The sequence below is a fragment of the Panthera leo genome, chromosome A1 (assembly GCF_018350215.1).
Source record: "Panthera leo isolate Ple1 chromosome A1, P.leo_Ple1_pat1.1, whole genome shotgun sequence".
Lineage (NCBI taxonomy): Eukaryota > Metazoa > Chordata > Mammalia > Carnivora > Felidae > Panthera > Panthera leo.
In genome coordinates, this window is record NC_056679.1 from 124,270,541 (window position 1) to 124,294,041 (window position 23,501).

A 23,501-nucleotide genomic window follows, 5' to 3' on the forward strand; every position below is an offset into this window, starting at 1 on the left:
TAGGATTTGGTTACTGCTTAGGGTTCAGGCATGACAGTAAATACTTTCTGCATAACTAACAGAAAACAGACCTTTCCTCTCTTTTTCTTGGGAACCATACACATACTTGAACATGAAGCAAAGGATCCTGAAGAAAGAGGTGAAGAAGTTTTTCACCATTTGACACTTTGGCTGAAATAAACTTACATGTAGAACATACAAATTATGCTTTTCTTTGGAAAACGTTTTTCCATGAGCTGGGCATAGGGGCCATGAAGAGGGAGGGCAGATGACTAAGATGGAGTCAGAACATCTTTCAGTCCTGGCTCTGTAACTTCGGACTGTGCAGCCTTTGGCAAGTCACATAATCAATCACTCTGATTCCTATTGGGTAAAATGGGGCTTATAGGGGTTACCCTTGGTTACAGCACAAGCATGGTATGAGGGCCAAATGAGACAAAAGATGGGACAAGGCTTTCTAAACTGTAAAGGTGCTGGGCAAATGCAAGGAGTTAATATCAACCACAAAACTTCCCTGCTTCCCTGAGGGTGGTGGCTAGGGAAGGTGGGGTGAAAAAGTGTTGTGCTAAGGAGGACATTTTCCATTCATATGCTAAACCACAGCTGCTGGGCAGGCAGAAAGCCAGGGCAAAGCCTGCTCTCTAGAGCTGCACTTGAGATTCCAATTTCCTCCCTTCTCTCTTCATTCACTGACCTGTCTATGAATAGGCAAGTATCAGGCCCTCCTCCTCCCACATCCACAGGAAGGAAGGAAACCAGCATTGAGCCACAGAGAGGTTGAGTCACTAACAATCACTACTATTTACTGAGTGTTTACTATGTGCCAGGCATGATGCTGAGTGTTTTACATACATGATCTTATTTATTTCTCCTATAAGAAAATGACACATGATTAGTATCCCCATTTTACAGATGAGGACACTGGGAGTCAGAGAAGTCAAATAACATGCTCAAGATTGTAAGGAGATGGAACACTCCATCAAGGATCAAATCCAGGTGGTCTGATTCTAAAACCCACATCCTCTAACCCTAAGCTATGCCGCCTTCTTAGGAGCCAGAGTAATCTCTGGGTCACGTCCATCCTCATTCAGCTTCCTGCCACCAACATAACTCCATTGGTGGTATCCAGCTTTTGAAGAGAGTAAACATGGAGAGGGGTACTAATGATGGTCTGGCAACTTCGTTTCCTACTTATTGCATAGACCCAGTTCAGTGCTGTGAAGTCCTGTTCTGTGCAGGGGGCCAAGCTTTGACCTGTTAGCCTGTCTCTTTTTGCTCCTGGAGTTTCTGGCTCAGAGATGCCAAAAAGGTGTCTAACTCTAGTTTTAGACCAAGGGAGGATTAGAGTTGTAATTAAGGCAGGGTTTGACAAGGGGGTCATAGCTGAGGAACACCTGTGACCTGGGGATGGGGGCCGTTGCTAACAGCGGCAGCAAATGGTGCCACACCAAAGCCCTCACCTCTGTGATCTACCACATCTACAACAAGATCGCTAATCTCCATCTACAGCAAATATTTCCTGAGCATCTTAGAGTGCCACACCCAGTGCCAATGCCAGGCACCAGGTACTTGTATGTATACTTGTACACTCAGGAGACAAACCAGTAGGAGGCATTATATGATGAAAACAGATCAGTGGTTCAGAAAACAAGGGAAACTGAATTCTAACAAAGAGACAAGTCGGGGTAGAGCAGTCAGAATGGCCTTTATGAGGGAAGGAGTGAAATGGACTGAAAGAGGGGTGAGATCCGACTATGAGAAAAGGGGTGGGGAGGGAAGGGAGAAAAGTGAGAGAAGATGCAGAAGATAATAGTGCAAAGGCAGGTTCAAGACAAGTGGGAATGGGTGCTGGTGTGGAAGGATGCTTTCAGCTGGTTGAAACAGAAATGGCTTCAACAAATGGATCCTTTCACATAGTGCAGAGGTTGGATGGACTTCTGCAGAGGTTTGGCTGATCCAGCAGCCAAACAGTGCTAGTGTCTTTCAAATGAACTCTGTCTATAGTTCACAGAGTCATTTGTCTTCAGTAAACCAATATACTCCCTTGTTCAACAAGAGATTGATTTATCTTTCCCAGAAATTCCCAGCTAGCCTCATTTTATATTTCATTGGCTCAAACTGGCTTTAGGTCTGCCTGATCCTAAACCCATCACTGATGAAGGAAATGAACATTATGATTGGCTTACACCAGTGGATCTCAAACTTTAACCTTCCTTGGAATCAACTGGAAGCCTTCTAAAAAACACATATTGCTGCTGCCCAGCCTACTTTAGAGTTTCTGATGCCATAGGTCTGGGGCCAGAATTTGCAATTCTAACAAGCTGCCAATTAGAATTTGCAATTCTAACAAGTACTGCTGGTCTGGGACCACACTTTGAGGACTACTATCTTAGAATAGTCATTTGGGGTGGAATAGAGGTTGGGGCATCAACCACAATGTCTTCTGTGATATGGCCACCAAATATCCTGGTTTGCATGGCACAGTTTCTGCTTATGTCTGTTAAGCCAGTGTAATTATGTCCCCTTTCACTTTCAAAAGCGATCATTTTCACATATAAAACACATGATTACCTTACTGTAGGGAGCTATGAGTTCAAGTTAAAGACCCTTATTTACAAGTCAGCACAGGCTGATGGACTGGGATTCATCAATAAAGCGTGTTCCAATTTGAAGATCTCTTCTTTGCCCTGTGTCCAATGATGTAAGGGAGACAGAGAGAGAGAGAGAAAAGCCATCATTATGAACTATATTTTATGCTTTTGGATCCTGACTGATCTGTGTTGGAAGCTTTGCTCTTAATTTGTATGGAAACTATTCTCTACTCATCATAAATACAGCTGCTGATATCCTTTTTCCTGAACATTCTTAACAGTGTAACTCATTTTACTTAATACTAAGGCATCAACAGAAACTAACTCATTTTGTCTTATGTTAACATAATTTTTAGGGAAATATGAAACATATTTTATATGAAGCTAAACTATCGTATTTTTAAAACTTTGACCATAATGCAGCTCACAGTAAAACAGAGTTCAGAATTAATAAATAGTGTTGGTTGCCAAGTATTTTGGTTCATCCAGAACTAAAGTTTTTTACTGAAAATTTACTACATCTGGCAGTCATACAAGGAGGCCATGTAATTTCTGGAAGAAAAGTAGTGAAAGAATATTCCTATTTTTCTTTCTTAATCTAGTTTCTCTCTCTTGGCTTTTTCTACCTAGAGGTTATCAAACACTATGTATGAAATGATATTACGTATTAGACACCTCCAATCTTATTCATGGAATCCAGTGTGGCCTCTTCGAGATTCTTAAGAAACTGATAACACACAGTGTTTGGGATGCAGTTTAAGAATTTACTTAAACCACTTCCTCCCAAGCCCACACAAAATCATAAACCCAAGCAAATCCAGATGAGAATCATAGACATATCATTGCTCTCTGCAAAACCAAGAATTGTGAAATTTTACTTAATCCAAAATTGTTTGAATTCTGTTGTTTTAAGCCTTTTACTAAACTTTACTTATGCCAAAATAACCACATATGGTTTTAATCCTTCGAGAGGACAGTTTTGGGTGAACCTGGTGGAAAAGCAACATTTAAAAAGTTTAAATATGGTAGAATCTTTGAGTTGGTGAGACCCTAGCAGTCTTCTGTTCTAAACTTCCATTCACGGTAGTAATCTCCTCCTCAACATCACTCAGAGAATGGTCCTTTTAACTGAATTGTGACTTCCAGGGATAGAAAGGCCACAGCTTCAGGGGGTGGGCAATTGGTTTCATGGTTGAACAGCTTCAGCTAGAAAGTTTTCTCACAGTGGGTTACAGCATACATCCCAAAGTATTTCCTTTAGAAGGCTACAGACTGTTCTGTGGACTAAACCGTGTCCTCCCAAAATTTGTATGTTAGAGCCCTAACCCCCAAAGTGATTGTATTTGGAGACAGGGATTTTAGGAGGTAATTAAGATTAAATGATGTGATGTGGGTGGGGTCCTAATCTGATAGGGTTGGTGTCCTTATAAGAAAAGGGAGAGAAAGAGCTCTCTCCATTCCAAGCAGTGAGAAAAAAAGGCCACGTGAGCACACAGTGAGCATATGGTCATCTGCAAGCCAGAGAGAGAACTCTCCCCAGAAACCAAATAGGCTGGCACCTTCATGTTGGCCTCCTAGCCCCTGGAACCATGAGAGATAAATTCCTGTTAATTAAACCACCTCATCTGTGGCATTTTCTAGAAGCCTGAGCTAAGACTATGTGTACTGCCTTTTCTATACCAGAGCTCTCAGCTATCATGCCCATTTAACACTTAACAGTCTTTAAAATGAAAATTCATGTGAGTTCCAGTTTTCTTTACCTGATAAAATTTCCAGATTGCGTCTAGACTGCCCATTTTGAGATCACTCCAGCTTGTGTCTGTCTTGTCAAAATAATGTTGTCTAGAATGGAACATAAAGTATTCTACATTCATTCTGCCCAAGTAGTATACACTGAAACATTATTTTCTATGAGCTAGATTCCATAGGTTCTTATGGGCTGTATATAATATAATGTTGGTTTTGGTTTTTCAGAAACACATCGTATGCCAGTTTAACTTGAGGTCACCTAAAATTGCATTTTTTTTTCTGTTTAGATGAGCTTCTTTCTGGGCCCTGTAATCCAGGAGGCTCTTAGGTTATCAAGTATGAGATCATACAGAAAAATGTAGAAGATTAAGGAAAACTGATATTTCACTATACAAATGTGAACTCCAAGGACTGGTTCATTGACGGAATGTAAAGTCAGTTATATGCTATATTGGCAGGTGCTAAATGCTGTGAAAAACATGAAAAAGTAGCACTTGGTAGGGGGTGTTGGGCCTACATTCTTCTGGTATCCACAGAGGAGGAATCACTGGATCTCATCAACATGGTTGTTGCTTTTTCAGTTTCTGCTGCCTCAGTTCTAGATATGTGACCGTGACCATACACCCAAGCCATGAGTAAATTGATTAACTTGAAAATTTATTACATATTTTACATATTTAATATCTCTAATGTAGAGTTGTTGGAGACTATGGTAATTAATTCAGCTTAGGAAGTATTCACCGAGTTAGAATTTAGAATACCAGCCTGTGATTTTATTTATTAGTGGTATATATGATTTTGAAAGTGCCTTCATTTAATCAACTGATTAATCACCCATCATCTCATCAACAAATTTTTATGGACCGCTTGTTATGCAGAAGTGTGGATCATATGTACATATATTAAAATGATTATTACAGAATTACTAGTTCTAGAATTCCTGGGTGTTTATAAAGTTTGAATGAGACACCTAGAAATATTATTAAATTTATTTATTTATTTATTTATTTATTTATTTAATGTTTATTTATTTTTGAGAGAGAGAGAGAAAGACAGAGCACTAGCAGGGGAGGGGCAGAGAGAGAGGGAGACACAGAATGTGAAGCAGGCTCCAGGCTCTGAGCTGTCAGCACAGAGCCTGATGCAGGGCTTGAACTCACAACCTGTGAGATCATGACCTGAGCCAAAGTTGGACACAAATGACTGAGCCACCCAGGCGCCCCAGAAATATTAAATTTAAAAAGAGAGTATTTTCTAATCAAAAGAATGTAACTGTGGTATGAACATTTTTCTTTTCTTGCTTTATGATTATGTAAGAACATGTTAGTTGATTTTATAATACCTCTCTAGTAGATAAATTAGCATGTTTTCCTAACTGTATATGTGGGGAAACTTGAGATTCCAGGAAGATAGATGGCTTACCCTTAGTCACTTAGGGAGTGTTAACATTGGAACGGAAACCTTAGATTTAAGTGTCATTGTCTAGCAACATCTCATCTTGATCCAATTAGTGTAAGAGGTTGCACACCATTGGCTCCAGACCTCTCTGTGATCCAGGGGGCCTTAACTGTAATAACTCACTCAGACCTTGCTTATTTTGGGGGTCCACATCCTTGGTGTCAAAAGGCCTCAGGTCTGAGAAGTTCTCAGGGTGCTATAGGCTATCTGTCTTAGCCAGTAGGGTTCAGGCCTTCTTCTGGTCCAGGTATCAGCAAGCACAGAAGAAGGTATGTGGGTAAAAGTTGGGGCAGGGGAAGAGGCCAAAAGAAGGAATCAACCATGTTTATTTCAGCTCCTTCATCTTACTGCAGCTCCCGACTTTCTATGTAGCCTTGTCCCATGCAGTTAGAGGTGGGAGAAAAAAGGAAAATGATAATCACAAAAGAATTCTAGATATGTGACCCTGACCATTTCGCTTTTGGGAATGCCATGTCCAGCCTTTAACTTTAGGACATTTTTATCTGGGGATTTTCAGCCTAGTTACAAAATGGGCAGAAGGAGTATTACTCCATGGAAATTTATCATAAATATGTGAGGGAAGGGTGTGGAAACATGATTTTCTGCCTCTTACCCCTACCCCCCACCCCACATCCACCCCCGCAAAAGGATCTCATGCAGGCAGTTTCTTAAACCTGGCTACATGTTAAAATTACTTGTGGAATTAAAAAAAATTACCCAGCCCTGGGTCCCACCTCCAGGAACTCTGAGGTCTTTGGTCTGAGGTACAATCTTGATATATTTTTTTAAAGCTCTACGTGTTTTGTCTTTTTAAAAAAGTTTGAGATAGAGAGAATGTGAGCAAGGGAGGAGCAAAGAGAGAGGGGTAGGGAGAGAATCCAAGAAAGCTCCATGATCTCAAGAAACCAAACCATGAGATCATGACCTGAACAGAGATCAAAAGTTGGATGCTTAACCAACTGAGCCACCCAGGCACTCCTTAAATCTCCATGTGCTTTAATTCTTTTATTTTTAAAAATTATTTGTTTTTAATGCTTATTTATTTTTTTTGAGAGAGACAGAGAGAGAGAGAGAGAGAGAGAGAGAGAGAGAGAGAGAGAAAGAAAGAACATGAGTGGGGCAGGGGCAGAGAGAGAGGGAGACGAAATCTGAAGCAGGCTCCAGCTCCGAACTGTCAGTACAGAGCCTGACACGGGTCTCAAACCCACAAACTGTGAGATCATGACCTGTGCCAAAGTCGGACACTTAACCAACTGAGCCACCCAGGCGTTCCTCCATGTGCTTTTAATATGCAGCTAGGATCCCTGCCCGGTGATCCCCTGTTACTGACAGGAGAGGGTCCCATCCCCAGCATCTTGCCACCTAGAGTGTTAATGTGGAGAAGAAAGCATGAGAGCGATCCAGCCAGTCATGCTCAAAGTGTTTCACACACCACCAGCATCAGCATCACCTGGGAACTTCTTAGAAATTTAAATTCTCAGGCTTCACTCCAGACATATTCTCAAGGGTATAGTCGATGAATCTATGTTTTAAAAGGCCATCCAGGTGATTCTGACACATAGTAAAATTTGTGATCCATTGTCCTAACTTAACCTAGAGCATTCTGAACTTGTAACTTGAATATAACCAAGTTAAATACTTGTCCTTTATGATAAAGAGAAAATTCTAGTTATAAACATGAGCATACATAGGGCTTTGTTTAGCCAAAGATATTAAGTGTAGCACAGAAATGTCAGACATTAACTAGGGAGGACTCTGGGTATAAGGGCAGAGGTTATATATATATATATATATATATATATATATATATATATATATATACAGCTTGTTTGTTTTGAGGTTATATATATATATATATATATATATATATATATATATATATATACAGCTTGTTTGTTTTGAGATATTAGCTCCTTCTCAGGAAATCACATCATATGGGCAGCCATCTTTTCACCTTGAGCTAAAGCTCTTTTTGCATTGACTATGAGTTTATATTTTAACCTAACCTGGGCAGGCTCTTCCCCATAATCAAATAGTGTTTTCAAAGGCAATGAAGATTAGCAAACAAGGCCCAACACTAGACAAAGGGACTGGCAAACACCCAAAGCCACCTCACCCAAGATGTCTCATGGGAATCTGTTTGGTTTTTGACTACAACAATAACATAGATGATGTCATGCCAGAATCCTGTGGTCATGAGAGTCAGGGCAGAAGAGTGAGGTGGTGTCATCTACCATGCCCCTCAGTGACCCCTGTGGCTTTGAGAGAACCTTTAGATATGAGGCTGTGGGGGAGGAATGACATGTGGTTTTGGATATCCCTCATATCATCTTATTTCCAGCTTTCAATCACATCGATGAGGATGTGAGCAATGTCCGAAAGTAGGAGAACTGTGGCATCGTAAGAAAAGCCTCCTGGTTGGCAAACGCAAATGCAGGTTCACAATTCTTTCTTATGGAGGAATCCATTATAATATCAGAGACTCAAGGGTTAGATTGCTTCAGAGCTCACTTGTTTCAAAGAGCTCATACATTCCTGAAGGATAAATCACTCTTACTGGGACTGAAGACATGCTTAAAGTAAGAATGTGATAGTAATGATTCACTCTGAGATTTCATATCAAAGCCACAGGAACTAAAAATGCAAGTATATTTCCCAATGTGAAACGTGGCCTGCAATCTTAATCCATGTTACTTCCTCATATTGCTGTATTACTCAAAACAGCCTATTTCTTCATTGAACATAGATGAATTGCTTCTGTGGCAACTGTCACCATTTGACCCACTGATATGTCCATGCTCTCCTCTCCACCTGTGTGTTCTCCTTTAAGGAAAAGTCATCAAGGAAGCAGAATAAGTCTGGTTAAGAGCATGTGCTTGGGACCAGACTACCTGTGTTCAACTCTACCAACATAGCTTGTTGGGGGTGTATATTTGGATGGATTTCTTCACCTTCCTAAAGTACTGTTTCTCCACCTGTAAAATGGGGAAATAACACTACCAACCTCATAGCATTAGCAAAAGTACAGGATTTGATATACAGGGAGTGTTCAATAAATACTAGCTCTTATTTGAGGAGGCTATAGCATAATGGTCAAGAGCAGGATTTGTCTGGTTCAAATACTTAGACAAGTTTCCTAATCTGTGTTTCTCTGTCCTTGTGTGTAAAATGAAGATAGTAATATCATTACACAGGTTGCTGGATCAAATGAGGTAATCTGTGTAAAGTGCTTAGAACAGTAATTGGCACATGGCAAGCCTGGATTAAGTATTAGTTATTATTGTGATATAAGAATCATGACATAGAATTCCTGTCAGGAATAGTAGTGAGTCAAGAACCTGATTGCAGGTAGAATCAGACTAATATTACAGTCCTTAACTTCACTACCTGGTTAACACTGGCTAATTCATCAGAGTTGGAGTTTGAAAAGGAGTCCAGGGACACCTGGGTGGCTCAGTAGGTTAAGCATCGGACTCTTGATTTTGGCTCAGGTCATGATCTTATGGTTCATGAGTTTGGGCAGCGTAGAGCCTCCCTGGGATTCTCTCTCTCTCTCTCTCTCTCTCTCTCTCTCTCTCTCTGCCTCCCCCAGGCTCTCTGTCTCTCTCTAAAATAAATAAACATTTAAATTAAAAAAAAAAAAAAAAAGAAATAGGGCCTCTAAGAAATAAGTAGTGTTGAATAAGGTAGTGAGGTGTGGCCCTGATCTGATGGGATTAGTGTCCTTATGAAAAGAGACAACAGAAAACTTGCTCTCTCCCTCTCTCTGCATGGAGGAAAGGCCATGTGAAGACATAGATGGAAGGTGGCCAACTGCAAGCCAGAAATAGAGTTCTCACCCAAAACCATCCACACTGGCACATCACTGATCTCAGACTCCTAGTCTCCAGAACTATGAAAAAATAAATTTCTGTTGTTTAAGGAACCCTGAGTCTGTGGTATTTTGTTATGATAGTCCAAGCTGACTAACACAGGGGGTGTGGTATGGACTCCTGTGGCAGGGTGGAGGGGTTGTGTAGGGTGCATCCTTGGCTTGGCCTGCAGGCTCCTTGATCTGTGTGGAGGAAAGGCAACCAGAGAAAAGCTAAAGGCCCTCTAAAGAGACAGCCTTAGGGCAGGGATCCCCTTGGGCTCCAAGGATGGTACCTTTCCCCAAAGGAGCTCAGGGAAAAGTAGAGAAACTGAATTTTATTGTACTGGTCTAGATAGACTCAGTGTGGGAATTTAGGCCAAAAAATAAGTGGCCCTTGACAGTTATGGTTATGGTCTATTCTGCTAGAAATTACCCTAAGGGTCATCTAGCCCTCATTTTACAGATGGGGAAACTGAGGTCTACAGACTTTCTTCAGTTTACATAAAACCTTGCTAAGACCTTGGCTGTCTGGAATCTTAGGCATATAGCTTTTTCTATGTTAGGTTAAGCCTTCCAATTTGTGCATTAACTGCCAGAGTCCTCCTGAACTTGCTAGGACAACTATGGAGAATGCTTTAAGAATTCTTGCCTTATTGCAGCCTAGAACCTGTTTTGCCTGGGCTTGATAAAGCAAAACCATTTGGTCAAAAACATACATTGGTGCCTCATAAGTATGTTCTCTCAAACTTATTAACTAAAGAAAAAGTGGATAATAACATTTTTTGGGTGAGGCTTTGAATATTTACAGACTGTTATTTACCCCAATCAAACAAACATATGACTAACAGCAAATATAGTCCTATGAGGTTCAAACGTAATGTTTGTTTGTATTAAAAGTGTATTCAGGTCACATGAAGGAAGCACTTTGAAACAGGGCAGAGGTGGCCAAGCTGTAGTTCAGTAATGGAGCTCATATTCTCTCACATTCCTGGGGGCCTGGGGTACTGGGAGAAGGGATGGTGGGCTTCAAAAGATCACAGTGTAAGGCAGTAGACTTAGACTACTTAGTAGTGTTGGTATCTAACACACCTGTTGTTCTCTGCAGCTTCTGTGCTTCCTTTGACAATAGAGGATCTATTCTACAATGACAATTCTTCCAGGCAGGGACAAAGGTCTAATTATAATATAATTTCCCTTTATCTGGGTATTTTCATTTCAAATGACTCCTACGCATTTGAACACACTTGAGTTGACCGGCCATGCACTTTTATTGTTCCTATGTGAGAAGTGACAATATTAAGATTCAGAGAGCCTAATTAAACTATTGGCCCAAAGTCATACAGCTGATAAAACAAGAGTTGAATTCATGTCTTCTGGCTACAATTCCTCTGTAGTATGCTTTAAAAATAAAACAGTCAGAATATGAATCTATCTTATTAAGACGTTGGTTGTACTTACGGAAAAAAATTATTTTCTCTCAGTAGGGCTCTAAGTGTGAACATCCTTTGCTCAGAGCTTGGGCAGTCCAGGTGGTTCCCAGCTCTCTCTCTTTGATTTCCAGAAGGAGAGAGTAGTGACCCCTTTCCCTGTGAAGCTCTGCCTTTCACGGAAATGATCAAGGGCTGCAGCTGATGCTCTTAGGTTTGAACAGATGAGACTGGGGGCGTACCTCAACCAGTATCCAGCTTATCTCTTGAAAGTAATAAAAGTCATCCCAAATAATCCTGCTAAAACAAGTAATTCTTGTAATTCTGCTAAGTAATTCTCCTTTTACTTAATGTCCATTGCCTTTTTCCTGGTTGTAAAAAAAATCTTAGAGATTTCTATGTGGAAAATGTATACAGTGAAGAAAAGTGTAAAGAGAAAACCAGGTTTACCTGTAATTTTACCTCTCTGAGATAATCACTGGGAGAATCTTGATGCGTTTCCTCAAGTCTTTCTGTCCTATATTTAGAACACTTTGATCATACTACAGATACAATATTTTATAGCTTGCTTTTTTTTTGTCATTTAGCATATTTTATTGCATTTTCCCATGTCATTTGGAATTTTAAAAGACATGTCTATTTTATGGTTGTACTACCATTTAATGGCATATTAAATAAAATCACTTAATTTAAATGATTTTCTGTTCTTGGACACTTGGGTTTGCTCCCAATTGTTCAATTTTATAAATAATTCTGTTATAAATACTGTTAACATGATTTTTTATTTCTATCTTTACTATCCTTAGAGTTGAATCATGGAAGTAGAGTTACTGGATCAAAGACTACAAATCTTTTTAAGATTTTTGATACTTGGAGTCAAATTGCTTTTCAAAGAGGCATTACCCATTTATTCTACCACTGGTGGTGTAAAAAGTGCCTCTTTCATTACCTCCTCTCGACAGTGATTCCTGCCTGATGGTTCATCCCTGGTATCAGGCTCTGGAACTAAACTGTTTATAACTGAATCCCATCCAGACCGCTTCCTAGCTGTGTGGACCAGGAGAACTTGCTTAGCTGCTCTGTGATGTGGTTTCCCTTCTATTACATGGGCATAACAATACTACTTAATTTGTAGAATTAAATTACAAGTAAATATTACAAATATATTTTACAAGTAAATATATTATTTACTTGTAAAATATATTAATATATTTTACAAGTAAATACTTAGAAGTGCCTATCATACAGTAAGTACTTGGTGCTGTAAGTAAGTAAGTGCTGGTTTATTATCATAAATAAACTTCTCTTCCAATTTGATAGAAGAAAAACTATCTCGGTGCTGCATGACACTACATGCTTTTACTAGGGATGATAAAGGTTTTTTATGCTTAATGGTCAATTTGTATGTGTATATGTAAATTATCTATTCCTGCCTATTGACTACTCTCAATTGTGGTTGGTGTTTTCTTGTTCTAGACTTGTTAGAGACCTTTGTATATTAAGAGTATTAACCTTATGCATGTCATCTATACTGCAAATATTACTCACTGTGTATGATTTGTGCTTATGCTTCTATGTGGCCAAATACAATCTTTTCTTTGGTATTTTATTCTACTGCTTTTGTGCTTAGAAATCCAGCTCTCCTCCCACATTGGTTTGTAATACATATTTATCATTCATAAATTGAGTTTTTATATGTTCTAAGGTCTGTTTTGAGATTCACTAAAAGATTTCATTTTTTTACATGAACACAAGTGTTTTAAATATTCTAGATTTATAATACGTTTTAATACTTGATAGCTTTTCTCTTTCAAAATGTTTTAAGGAATTTTTGAATGCTTACTCTTTTAGTTTAACATTGTGTTGTCAAGTTCCCATGAATAAACAAATCCTTTTAATTAAATTTGTATTAAGCCTATGAGTTAATTCTATTTTAGGAACATGGAATATTTCATTGATTACAATTTTATTTTTAAAATTTTACACATTTGCTGTTTTGGTTTTTGTGATTGTTTTCATAAGGGCCTATGCATTTCTTGCCAGGATTATTTCTATAGTGTGTAATATTTTTGTATTATAAATGGACTTGTTTCCCACTCTATATTATCTAACATTCCCAGTATATTGGGCATATACAAATTTCTGGATACTTTGTATTTGACAACTCTGAAGAACTTTCTTAGGAATTCTAAAAGGTTGATTGTTGAGTCAGTTGGGTATTCTAAGTACATAATCGGACCATACGGAAATAATGCTAATTTTTTTCAAATAATCTTATTTCCTATTTCTATTTCATGGATATTATCAGTTGCTGAAAATGTGTGGAAGATGTAATGTCTAAAGTAATCTCTCCTTCCTTTTTCTCTCCATGCCCACAACAACCAGAGTGGAGGATGAGTGGGGGCCAGCAGGAGAGAATGGGGAGAGACAGTGCTTATCTGAGAACAGGTAAAGGAGGCCCCTGGGTAGCAGTTTCTGTGGCTCCGAGCTGTGGCTCCAGATGGACTGTGATCAGTCATCTGCCACCTTCCTACTCTCCCTTCCCTCTGCCTGAGCCCACTCCTCTCTCCCCCTCCTCCCTCTGTGACGATCTGGCAGCAGCCAAAACCTCTGCACTGAGGACAGAAGTTGCTAACGGTAGGAACTTGTTCATCTTCGGCCAGAAGATTGGACTCCAGGTCACATGCAAGGGGACTTTGTGCACCTGCCCTCATGCATGTCCTCCCTCCTCTCCATCCTTACTCCCTCCCTTCCCTACTGGCACCTTCCTCTGAGGAGCTAGCAACTCCCACTTTGATTCCTACAAGAGGTTTCTAAATGGCTCCCCACCAATCCCTTCTCCTCATAGGCTGATATTTTATTTTTTTGTTTTTTTTAAAGTGTACTTATTTTGAGACGGGGTGGGGGGCGAGTGAATGAACGCACGAGCAGGGGAGGGGCAGAGAGAAGAGACAGAACCCCAAGCAGGCTCCACACCATCAGCACAGAGTCCCCCCACCCCCCCATGTGGGGCTCATACTCACAAACTGTGAGATCATGACCCTAGTTGAGATGAAGAGGTGGATGCTTAACCGACTGAGCCACCCAGGCACCCAGGCTGATATTTTAAAAACCAAAATCAGAATGCACTCCCTTATTAAACCCCTTTCAGTCGCTTCCTGTACCACTTAGGAAAAAAAAACAAAACAAACTCCTTAACATGGTTTGGTCACGTACTATCCCCAGTACATTATACCATGTCTCTTTCTCTGATTTTCTGGGCTCCCACCACTCTGCCTTCATTTGTGTCCCTAACACACATCAAGAGCAATCTGCCTAAGATTCTTACTCCAACCCTGGCACGTGTTCACTTCCTCATTATTCAGGCCTTGTATCCAAGTTCCAAATCCCTACTCTCCCCAAGCCAGAGCATCTCGATTGTGCTCTTCATGGCACTCATCACAATCTAAAAATTTAGTTGTTTCCTTATTTGCTGTGTGTTTGCCACCTGGAAAATAAACTCTACAATAGCAGGAGATTCTGTTGTGTTTATATCTGAATCCCTGCTATCTACAACTGTGGCATGGAAGGGACTAGAAAAACACTGCTTTAGCCTGAGTTCCTCCTAGAAAATGGAGTCTGCTTCCAGGGTTTGCGTGCATTTTGGGAAATGAGCCCCATGGAGGAGGAATACAGATACCAATATCCATTCTCATGTGGTCACTATAGTGGACCACTCAAGATGGGGGGTCATGGTGCCGGGCATCTTCTGTGCAACTATGTAGACTCTATCTCAGAACTGTCCATTTAAGGGACAGAGGAAGCAGGTACCTACCCACCAGATTTGTTCTGCAGCTCTAGTCAAGAGCTCACCTTTCCATGGGCACAGGCAGGATCAAATATACAAACTGGGAGCCCCAGTGCAAAATAAAACAACAGATCCTTGTTTTAAAAAGTATTAAGAGGGGCACTTGGGTGGCTCAGTCAGTTAAGCGGCCAACTCTTGGTTTCAGCTCTGGTCATGATCTCTCATTTAGTGAGTTCAAGCCCCATGTCGGGCTCTGCGCTGATAGGATGGAGCCTGCTTGGGATTCTCTCTCTCCCTCTTTCTGTCCCTCCCCTGCTTGTACTCTCTCTTTCTCAAATAAATAAATAAATAAACAAACATTTAAAAAAAAGTATTAAGAAATTCCAGACAGTGATAGCAGAGCCTTAAACCAAGTGTGGGGCCATTTTGAGCACAGGCCCTGTGCCATTGCACAGGTCTCATGACCAAGCCCTCAAGCCTTCAGTACCAAGCCTTGGGGGCCAAGCAGTTGCCTGCAGGCATCCCGCTGTGTGTCAGGCTGTGGAGAAGGTCCGGGAGTGGATGAGCTCATGATGAGTTACAGCTGAAGCAGGACCTTGCACAGGTTTCTTATGCAAGCAGGTTGCTCAGCAGAGCCTGGGGCAAACGGTAGGCAAAGATGGTGTCAGGCTGGGCCACCAGACTTATCAGATCTCCGAAAGAGTCATTGAGTTCATTGTTGATGCTGCTCACTGAAATATGTCTGAAGTTCCAGAAAACCTAAATGATAATTTGGACATTAAGAATTCTTTTATTTTTGATGGTAACGGATGTCTCTTTTACTTCACTATTAAATATGATCTTGGCATTGGTTTAAATGAGATTATGCTCAATGGGAGAAAACACCATATTTGTAGCATTCTGTGCAATTAATTGTTAAAATATTAAATCATAAAATAGTGTTGTTCTCTTCTGTTCTGGTTACTTATTGCTATGTTACAAAAGGACCCCCCAAAATTTAGTGGTGTCAAACAACTCCCTTTTACTGTAGTTCATGATCTTGTGGTCAGGAATTTGGGCAGGGCTTGGTTAGGTCTTTCTTCTCCTCTATGAGGTAGCAATGGAGTCACTTGATGCTATTCACCTGTTGTGTAGGCTGGTAGGGGGAGAACCTAGGGTTTGCTTTCATGTCTGGTGTCTTGGCAGGGTTGACTAGAAGTCTGGGCTCATCAAGGACTGTTAACCAGAGAATCTACACATGTCCTTTCTAGCACAGTGGTCACAGGGTAGCTGAATTTCTTACATGGTGATTCAGAGCTTCTAGAGAGAGGGTTCAAAGGAACCCAGGTGGAAGCTGCAAGACTTTTTGTGACCTAGCTTCAGAAATTACAGAATGAGGGGCACCTGGGTGGCTCAGTCGGCTGAGCATCTAGCTCTTGACTTCGGCTCAGGTTATGATCTCACGGTTTGTGGGCTCAAGCTCCACGGTGGGCTGTATGCTGGCAGTGTGGAGCCTGCTTGGGATTCTCTCTCTCCCAATCTCTCTGCCCCTCCCCCACTCATATGCTCCATCTCCCCCCCCCTCAAAAAAAATAAACTTAAAAAAAAAAGAAATTATGGAATGTAACTTTGACACATTCTATTTCTCAAGGGAGTCACTTAGGCCAGCCTAGATTCAAAAGGAGGGAAATTCTCAATGGGAGGAAAAGCAAAGAATTTGTGGCCATTTTTAATTTAGCATACTCCTATTAAAATTTCCTATAAATCACAAGATAGGATGACTGGTCCCTTTAGGGTGGAACTACTGGTATCTTTAGTTAGGGTTGTCAGATAAAACACAAATATTACATGAGATGTATTTATACTAAAAAACTATTTGTTGCTTATCTGAAAGCCAATGTGACTGGGCATCTGTTTTTTGTTTCTAAATGCAGCAACACTGTTTTCATCATTCCTACATATACTGTAGATGTATCAAAGTCTACAGTATACATGGTAGCAATTCCTCAGCTTAGACAAGGGAGATGAGCCCCTAAGAAGATCAAAGAGAGAGGAAGTCTACTGTATAGCAATCCCAGAGCAAAGTGCATGGCAGGAAGGGCTGGTTTACTTTTCTGACCAACTGAGAATTAGCTAGAATGCTTCTGTTTTTAGACCTAGTTTCTGCAAAATGTCTTAAGTAAGGAAGGATAGCATTCAGCAATAGATAAAGGTCCAGGTTATGGAGTTAAGCACATCTGGACTCAAGTGCCAGCTTGCCCTTGACCAGCTGTGCCACTCCAGAAAACAAGTTAACTCCTCTGCATGCTGTTGCCTTATTTATAAAAGAAGGATAACAGCACCTTACAGGGTTGTTTTCAGGGTTACATGAATGCACAGAAAGTACATAGCATGGTGCACATAATGAGTACTGAACCTGCTAATATTATTATTTTAAATCTTAATAAGCAGAATAGGCTGTATAACACAATTTTTCTAATTATTGAAATTTGGATGAAAGTCTATTTAGGCAAGACTTATAATTGTTTTAAAAAACTCTTAGTATTTTCATGGAGTTAGGCACAGAGCTCAACAAATACTTGCTTATCAGCCTCACTCACTTATACATACATTTTAAAGAGAAAGGGGAGTTAATGGTTCCAGTGAGTTCACTATGAGGTAAATGAGAGACTTTTCAATCTTTAGAAAAATGCCTCTATAGCATTGGTTAGTGCTATTGGTCATGTGTCAGTTTTTAGCTCTCAAACCCCAAACACCTACTCAGCCTCAAATGACTGCTTCTTTTTAATGCTTGCAAGAAGATAAGAGAGTTAATCTTCTGATTTTCCTCTTTCTGAGCTTTATTCCCCAGGGCGTGAAACCAACCATAGTGTGGTCAACCATTGAGCCTGCTTTAAATATCAATTGGCTAGCACAGAGACAGTTCAACACATTATTCTTCAAGGATTAAAAAGCGTGCGCACAAGGGGCACCTGGGTGGCACAGTTGGTTAGGCATCCGACTCTTGATCTCAGCTCAGGTCATAATCTCAGTTAGTGGGTTCAAGCTCTGCATCAGGCTCTGTGTTGATGGTGCGGAGCCTGCTTAGGATTCTGTCACTCCTCTCTGCCCCTTCCCTGCTTGTGTGCGCTCTCTCTCAAAATAAATAACTAAACCAAAAAAAGAAAAAGTGTGCACAAAAACACAAAACAAAACAAAAACAGTGGGCCACTAAATGAACAAATTTGCAAAATAAGCAGTACTGTGGGTTACATATAAGTGTAAGTACTTTAATACGCATTAGCACAATTTTCTAACTGATTTCTAGATGGCACTCTGTCCAAAAGAACTTTCCAAGATGATGATAATGGTCTAGGTCTGTGCTGTCCATTAGGGTAGCCAACAGCACATGTGGCTACCAAGCACTTAAAATATGAGGAACTGTATTTTACATTTCATTTAGTTTTCAAGTTTGTTTGTTTATTTATTAGTAATCTCAACGTGGGGCTCAAAATTACAACCTGAGATCAAGAGTTGCATGCTCTAATGACTGATCCAGCCAAGTGCCCCAAATTTCATTTAGTTTTGATGAATTCAAACTGCTACATGTTGCTAGTGGCTCCTCTATTGCAATGCAGTGACTGACAGTAAATGACATTTGGATATTCTACCAATGTTAAAGTCATCAAAACTTCACTTCAGCTTCTCTTTGAACTTCACTAAGTTATTACAAGCTTGCTTAAGTTTAAGGCATTAGACTCTAGATCCACAACAAGAAGTTCCATTTCTCTATCTTGTACCCAAGGTGACATGGAACATGGCATTTTTTGCCTCTGAGCTCAGAAGGAGCTTTATAATCTTTCTCACTATCAGCCTCTGGAAAGCCATTAGTCACTGAGAGAAGTTAACAATAAGCTAATACTTACTGAGGGCCTACTATGCACTGAACAGTTTATCACAGGTCACTCAGGATTAAATCCTGATCATTCCAACCACAGATCTGCACGTTTTTCTTTGTGTCAGGAACCAAGATGTTCCTCCTCATTTTTTCCACTACTCTAAGAAACATTAAGTACTGTAGGGACTTATTCTCAGAATGAATAAAAAAGATCAGTAGGTATTTACTGAATCTGCCCCAATAAGTTTATAAGCATACAAAGGAAAAGAGAGAAGTATATATTCAACATACATTTGCACAAAATGATTAAAATCTGCTAAAAAGGTATGAAGGCGCCAAGTTTACACCTCTGAATTCAAAAGGCTGGGGGAGGGTCAGACTTGGTGAGAAAAAGCATAATTATGAATTTAAGCTGTACTGCTTGAGGGAGAACTGCAAGACTTATACAAAGCCATCAGAAAAAAAGGAGCCACTGTGCTCTTTCATATCTTGTTCTTAAAAAACATAAGTGATCATTCCTGGAACTCTGATAAGAAAGGTTCCAGTAGGCAGGTCAGCTGAGGTTCAGCCAGGAAGGCTATTTACTTAACATTGTGCTGCTGGGATTGAAGGGAAAGAGACACTCTTAGTTTCAAACTCAGACTAGGCTATAACCCATGGAAAAAGGATTCACACATTTTCTAGGGAGAAGTATATGTTAATAATAATAATAATAATAATAATAATAATAATAATAAAAATAACAACAACGCTGCATAGTTATCACTGTTTAAAAATTCATGTATGAGAACTCTTATATTCATATATGATAAATGACATTTTCTTTACATAAAAGGTAATAACACATTTTCTAATTATCAAATAGCTAAAAAATATCTGATTTGTCAAAGCCTAAGTTAGGAAATGAATTCTCTGGGGCTAACAGGTACCTATTTGAGGCTCTTACATGTACAGGTTTCATTTCATTGCAACAAATACTCATCAAGTGAGTGCCAGGCACGGTGCCAGATGTACACTGGGGGACGAAAGAGACACAGTCTTTATACTCATTGTGCTTAGAGTCTAGTGGGGAACCACACCTAAAAAATAAATACTATAATAAATATCTAATTAATGTCTTAAAGGAAAACAACAGCATGTTATAGGAGACAAAAATGAGAAGAATCTAATTTGGGTTTAACAGCCAGGGAAGTATAGATTCTGGCTGCTCTTTCATTTCCAGTTAAACAGACCCCATTCAACTGTCTACCAGGGATATCTCTAAATAAAATAAAATAAGTATTATTTCAGGCTTTTGTGGTCAGAAGCATTATTAAACTTCCACGCTTGACATGTGAGTCAAAAACTTTTTTTACTCCCGAACCACATAAAAATAACAACATAACCCACATGTCATTCCCTTCAGATCTAGATAAGGTTCCTAAAACCTCCCTCATTCCATGCTCTGCAGAAGTCAAAGCCCATTCCAACACTTCTGTAAATTCCTAAGGAGTTTATGGTCGCATGGTCATCTCTGGCCTTGAACTCCTGTTTTGCAAACAGGTTTAGATTATGGAATACGTTGCTTCCTGCAAATGTGGTTTCTTTCTTTTTTTTTTAATATATATATATATTATTGTCAATTTGGTTTCCATACAACACCCAGTGCTCATCCCAACAGGTGCCCTCCTCAATGCCCATCACCCACTTTCCCCTCACCCCCACCCCCGATCAACCCTCAGTTTGTTCTCAGCATTTAAGAGTCTCTATGATTTGCCTACTTCCCTCTCTGTAACTTCCCCCCCCCCCCGTTCCCCTCCCCCATGGTCTTCTGTTAAGTTTCTCAGGATCCACATATGAGTGAAAACATATGGTATCTGTCTTTCTCTGCCTGACTTATTTTGCTTAGCATAATACTCTCCAGTTCCTTCCATGTTGCTACAAATGGCCATATTTCATTCTTTCTCATTGCCCAGTAGTATTCCATTGCGTATATAAACCACAATTTCTTTATCCATTCATCAGTTGATGGACATTTATGCTCTTTCCATAATTTGGCTATTGTTGAAAGTGCTGCTATAAACATTGGGGTACAAGTGCCCCTATGCTTCAGCACTCCTGTATCCCTTGGGTAAATTCCTAGCAGTGCTATTGCTGGGTCATAGGGTATTTCTATTTTTAATTTTTTGAGGAACCTCCACACTGTTTTCCAGAGTGGCTGCACCAGTTTGCATTCCCACCAACAGCTTCTGTTCCATGCCACGCTAACCCAGATATGAAAGTCGGTGTCCTTTATGATTGCCACAGAATTCCCACTCTCATAGCACATTTGTATGTATAATAGACATTTTTGAAAGTCTGAGAAGGGAGTGGGGGAAGAAGTTTGCATTGGTCAGGATAAATCAACTGCTATAACAAACAAGCCTCTCCTGTAATAACTTAACAAAAGCAAAAGGATATTTTCTTACTCATATCATTGTCCAATGGAAGTAGCAAGAGGCTTGATCCATACAGTCCTTCATAGACAGAGGCTTCTTTCATCTAGTGGCTCCATCATCTGCTGGGATCATGGAGTCCTTCACCTGACCCTATGCAGCCAGCCTGCAGGAGAGGGAAGAGTGTGGGAGTTGGATAAGGCAGGCCTGGAGGTGGTGGTGTCATTCCTGCCAACTTTCCATTGGTAAGAACCAGTCACATATGACTGTACCTAACTGCAAGGGAGGCTGGGAAACATAGTTTAGTTGTGACCCCAGGAGGCAAAGAAGATGGGTTTTGTAGCACACCTAATCTGTCTCTGTCATAGGATCTAAACCACAGCAACACCAACAACTTCAACTTTAATGTTACATCTCCTAATTTTAGGAACTCTTTGGCCTTCTCACTACTGGGGATTTTTAATGTGATGTCCAGGCTCACGATGACCCTTTCTTCTCTCTCACTTTACTCCTTCCATCCTTTTTCCTCTTTCTGTAACCCAACACTCTGGTTATTTTTTCTAAAAAGGGTTTTTAACTCTCTCTCATTGTCTTGTATCCCACAGATTCCTAAGGCTCTCACTGTCCATCAATAGTCCTATCAGAGAACAAAGACAGTCTTTCACTAGGGAATTCTTCACACGCCATCAAATTTGAGGCTGTCTGAGATACCGTATGACATATGTCTGTGCTTCTCAAACTGACGTAAATGTATTCTGAAGAATATGAAGTCTCAAGATAAAAATAATATGTTTCTGGCTCAGAACAATTCCCACAGGAGACACGTCTGTGCTCTCCATCTTCTTTTGGGAGAAGAGTTCCTTTATGCCCCATTGCTCCAATATGTCGTCTAAATCTTCCAAATACAATCGGTGTGTATGTGTGCGTGAATGTTACCTTCTTTCTTTCCTCTTTTCTGGTCAAACTGAACTGTGGGTCCCCAAATTCTGCCATGTCCTTCACTTGCAGAGAAAAGCAGAAGCAAGAGGCAGAGAGGAAAAGTGTACGAGGGGTCTCAGGTCCTTGAGTCATTCTTTCCCTCATCCATCCTGGTTATATGAGCCAATAGATGCCTTTCTATCTCTGACCTAGTTCACTTATGGTCTGTCACTTACACACAAAAGAATTCTGACTTATATAGCATACATGGCAATTTTCCTGAAGAATCATTGTTTACTATCAAATTTGTGCAACTCCCAACATCATTTTAAAATCATACACATGCCCACACACATAAATTGAATACAACACCTGCCTGAAGCTAGGTCCCCAGATCTGTACATACTCCTCCCTACTTAGAGGAGCTTAGGTGGCAAAGACAAAGAAACACTCCCTATTCTTACTTAGAGGAAGGATTGAAGTCCTTCTCCATGGAGGAACTTTCCCCCCCTGGGGACCCGTGAAATAATGAGCTTTTCATGCACCTCCTAGCTGGATGTCCTTTTGGGATTTGGGGCAATAGAAGCAGGGATGTGCAATAGAGTAGCAACATCTGAAAAGTCTGCTAAGCCATCTGGCATCAGGAGAATTTGTCCAGCTTGCTTCCTGGAGGTTGTGATAAAATTTATAAATAATTTATAACACAAGGATTTCAAGAGAGGCTTATAGGAAAGAAAACTCAGTGCTATCTCAAGCTGTTGGAAGCAAGCTGCTAGTCCTCAGCTACCTCCCCCACTGCAAAAAAGGGCCAGTTTTGAGTGGAAAGGAAACACTTGTAGCTCCATTTCCTCCCTCTCGGGCACAAGCAGCTCTAAAAAAAGAAGCAATGTGAACAGAACGCCTCAGAGAGAGCTGTAGCGATGGTTTGCAAAATGATGAGGAAGAAATAGTGTTAGAAGTAGTTTGAGATTAGGGCAAGCAAAGAAAAGTGCAACCTAGAAAATAAACTCTACAGGCACAGAAACATCAGATATGATCTACCTCACTACATGTTTTGTTTTGTGGTGTTTTTCCCGCCTTTGTCTCACGGTTGAAATTAGCATTATCTTCAAATCTAACCAATACCTACTTCTTCTTGCTTCTTCTTATACCTGGGAGTTTCTATTTGTATTTTACCCACCTTGAGTAGATGATCAGCCACAGCAGGATATAGCTTTTTTTTTTTTTTTTTTTTTTTTTTTTTTAAGTGCGATTGAGCTCAAGGCTAGCCCCGCAACTAATCGGTCTGGTTTCCAACAGAAACATCTCCCTGTGATTTTCATTTGTTTTCCGTAGTTTTTCACAATAAAGGGATCCAGACTCTGTGAGGAGCCGACTGTCAAGTATGTCATTCATTCACTTTGGATCTTGTTTTCCTTTATGTACAACAGGTACCAAATTTTAGGAAA